Source organism: Lampetra planeri, chromosome 4 (genome assembly GCF_965212315.1).
Source record: "Lampetra planeri chromosome 4, kcLamPlan1.2.h2, whole genome shotgun sequence".
Classification (NCBI taxonomy): domain Eukaryota; kingdom Metazoa; phylum Chordata; class Hyperoartia; order Petromyzontiformes; family Petromyzontidae; genus Lampetra; species Lampetra planeri.
The window spans coordinates 15516315-15520846 of NC_136110.1; positions in this window are offsets into that span (position 1 = coordinate 15516315).

Consider the following 4532-nt stretch of genomic DNA (forward strand, 5'->3'; position numbering starts at 1 on the left):
TTCCCGCAAGCTGCCAGGCAGGTCATAATTACCGCGGCTGCTGGCACCAGACAGGCAGAGGAAAGGAGAGTCCCCACACGCATCCAAATTCGGAGGAACATGACCCCCACGCACACCACGTAAACACACCTGTTACGCGGACTTCACACAACACAAACCACCACGGGAGGGCCTTGTTGTCGTGTATGCTCCAGGGGCAACCTGGCGGTTCTGAAGGCTCACAAAACACAGGGCTTCCCACAAGGCCAGCCAATTTGAGGCAGCTGTAAGCGCACCACACACACCCAACGTGGGGTAGGGAAGGAGCAGGGGTCGACCCCACATGCCTGCAAACCTCTAGAGCGGCCTTTCATTGCTCACTACTCTCTCGACCGACAAATGCAATTGAAACCAACCATAATGCTTGCACAGTCGGCAGCCTTCCTTGGCACAAGACCGAACGGCGCATCAACAACCCAAGGGACAGCCTTCCCCACACACTCTGGAGGAGAAGAGGCTCCTCGGGCGAAGTGACACAGCTCAAGATGCTCGCTCATTCACTGAAACCGTGGCAAACAAAACCTGCTGACGCACACCACTTATGCATCACATGGAGATTTCCATTCTAAATAACTTGTGCAGGTGCGATGGAAATATTTTCTCGTTTTGGTGCATGCTGGATTTTTATCGACAGCTACCGACAAACGGTAGACATTGGCGGGGATAGGCCTCAGACATTACCACCAAGCTCTGGGAACGTGAGCGACACAAGACGAATGGGCATTTTTAAGCAGATCTATGGCAGTTACTGACAGTGCCTGGCGTGGGTTACTTGCGTCCATTTTCGAGAGGTGAAGACGACCCATGTATATGTAAAGGGCGATTTTAGCAACGTTAAGGCACTAAAGGCTGTTTTTCCCCTTAACTTGTTTCCCGAGGGAAACGAAGGACATGTATGGCGTGTACATTTTTTACGATTTTCATTGCAATTCTTGCATTAATGACTGCGATCACACATTTGCAGGATATGTGCCAACGTTTCTTCTGAAATTTGGTTGTTAATACTACGGCATTTAAATCTACATTTCTTGGTCTCCAACGTCCCTCGATTGCATCTCGATTTAGTCGGAAGTGCGTTTATCCTTAGTTTAACCATGTCTATGTAATTATACGATTTTATGGTTCTATAATTCCCTGTTATCCACGAGTTGTTTTCTGGCTGAGATTGGCAATATACCAACCCTCGACCGTCTGTTGTTTCATATAGTTTATTTGACCATTTAACCTGATTTAAAGTTTTTGAAGGAAATTTGGACGATGCAAATATATGAGCCTGTTTTACAGTCGCAATAGTGTATGGTTGTTGTGATAATGTTCTTATTACTGGATCATCAGAACTTTTCAATTTGTTGTGTCTGTTTATTATAGATAGTGCGACTGAGTCGCATACATTTCTTATACCCATTCCTCCGTTGGATATTGGTGTATAAAATAAACTGTCGGGCGTATCGTGTGGCAACCTGAGCAGAAGCTTTACTCTTTTCCTAATTTCAGAACCAAGTGACATCAATAGACCTTTGGTAACTTTTCCAAGGACCAGTTGATGAATAATACGAGGTATTAAATTGGTTTGATCAAATATACTTTTTTTTCTGGCTTTAACGGTGCTCTGGTCAGTTTGTTTAACATTGAGGCGAGAAGGTTACAGCTTATGGATCGTTTTCTCCTTGGGTCAAATTCAATGCCTAGATATTTGAATCCCTTTACATACGATAGAGGATTAATGGGTTCGTTATTTATAAAGTACTAGCTGCTGTAAGCCAATAAAAAAATAAACGGACGCTCTGCATGCGTGACGTAATTTGTTTGAGTTTTGAAAGGTATTTACATCATTATAGATTACCATGTGTATTTACATTGTATCGTAGTTGTTTTACATAGGAAGATTAATTCGTACGTGATCATTCACCAATGACTCTCACGTCTACCATAATTGCACACATTTATAAATCACTTCACGTACCGCCTGGGACACTGCCACGCACCCCCAGGGGTCCGCGTAATGAGAACCACTGCCCTACACCACAGAACTCCCACTTGTCATCGCTCGTCAAGCGAGATATACTGGGGTGAGACCATGGAGAGATTTGAGAGTGGAAGAATACTGAGTTATGAAGATCGTTTTCACAGATGTCCAGTAGGGGTGGAACAGAAAATTACAACAACAAACAATACAAAAACGGATAGGGAGACAAAGGCGGCCGGTTGTGGTGCTGTCCACCCACCCCTCGTGTGCCGTGCCGGCCTTCAAAGTACTTGAAGGGAAGCTAAGCAAGTCACAGAAATGTAAATTTAAAAAATGTTAATTCCTACCGAAAGGGGTGGGTGGGGTGGTGTGTGACATAATTTGCAGCTGCTTAACCACCCCCCCCCCCCCCCGGTGGCCTGGCGAATATGCTCCAAGTACACGCGTGAGTGTTTGTTTGTGATCAGCGCCGTATCCTCGTGGGCCTGTGAGAGCGAAATATTCCAGCCAGCCCTGCCCATTCATTTAAAAGGTCAGAAAACTCTTCCGGTGCGTCAGTCCAAGGGCAGCGCTCAACTAAGAATGTAAGTATCCATCTGCATGTAGCAACGCCCACCGCATTGCTACACTTCTGTTAAACTGTTATTATTAATCGGGGAGGTCAAGCGATTTCGTGGCAGGAGTTTATATCTATTTATCGTGTGTCCTGACGAGCAATAGCGCACTGAAATTAATACGGCTACAGCTAATATTGATGTCTATCCTCGATGTGCTCAGCCTCACACGAGTATATGTTACCGTGTTAAACATCACCACTGGGAAGACAAAGGTGGCTGGGAGTGTTGGTGACAATTCCATCCCGGTGATCTTATTCGGTGCTCCCGAGAGGCCAGGCTCTTAGCAGTGTGCTCGTCTGCCTGTGTGTATGGCGCGCGGTAGTGTAGCGGTCAGCACGCTGCGCTACGAACCCGGCGACACAAGGTTCATTTCCGCTCACGGTCAATGCCAGTGACGATTATCTGAACCGGTCCTGGGTACCTCCATTAGATGGACTCTGCCTCACAGGAGTACCTGGTGCGGTGTGTTAACATCACCACTCGGGAGACAAAGGCGGCCGGTGGGAGGTGTTGTCCACACACCCCTCGTGTGCCGTGTCAGCCTGCAACTCTTCGAACGGGGTCCCGCGATAACTTTTACCATTTTAAGTTTTGTAACGCCAGCTGTTATTATGACACGTACGGCTCTCTTTGTCAGCAAACTGATGGTGAGAGCCTCCCATGTCTATGGGAACCCTGCGGGTTAATTGGCCACACTTCATCAAACCGATCACTGCGGGTTTCGTGAAAGGCGCCGTGGAAGAAGACGGAAGGCGCGTCAATGATTGTTGCTGCAATACCCTCTGCTGCCCATCGCGTAGCCCTGCCACTGTTATCACTCTGTCGGTGCATTGCAGTCACCACTCAACTCCAATCCAGGTGCAAGCTCGCTTAGCGCGCAAGATCTGACGAATTCTGTCGCAATTCTGGTGAGGTAGTCAGAGGTTCAACCTGAATTGCATTCTAGTCATTCTTAGTGCTGTTGTTGTGTATTGAATGCATTTTAGCTCACGCCTGGACTGAGGAGATAACCGAGTGAGCCAGAGGGAGTTCATCAACGCTTGTGCATCCGGATACCATGGGGTTTACACAAACAGATGTTGTGTACTTCATTCTGGTGAGTGGGTGCGCACAATCCGCCATGCTGAGAAAAGTTTCAGAACGATAGAATTACTTCGCACTGCCGCAAGACTCCCGCACACGGCACCTACGCGTGAGGCCACGTCACCGCCGTCCGCAGATTTCTTCAATGGGTCCCAATGCAGTCCCGAGTCAACTACAAGTTCGCACTCGAGATCACCTATCGACTTGCCCACGTCGATATCTCTCACACGACTCTACTCTCCTCCACCAACTCACCTGCCGTTCCCCTCCCATCTCACTCTACTCTATTCCTCACTTTCTGCTCTAGAACTCAAGCTTCCTGTTGCAGCTCCTCCAGGTCAACCCTCAATTTCTTCAAACACCGTTTTCAGTAAAGCACCCCTCTTCCCACCTTGCCCTCCTTTAGCCCTCAACACAAAGCCCTCAACTCCGTCGAGTTCATAGACCACGTGTTCTAGTACAGGGTCTTGAGATATGGTCGCGTTTAGATGCTTTATAAAGAAAGTCAAATTAACTTGAACGTGTGCAAATGGGACGTGTATGTGTGTGTTTATGCTTTTCAACTAAGGTTCAAGCATACGCTGTCTCCTTCCATTTGTCTGAAATACGGGGAAACGATCATTCTCGTAGCAATGGAGGGTTGGCTTGGAACTGCAAAAAGTGCACTTGATTTCTAGCGCAGCAAGTGTGGAAAGGAGTCGAGTGAGGTGAAATGAGAGAGGTAGCTGAGTTGGTGGAGGGGAGTAGAGTGAACACAACTGTTGCCTAAAGTTTTGCTGCTGTTACGGACATGACGTTTAAAACCGGGCAAATTCATGTCAAAGGCA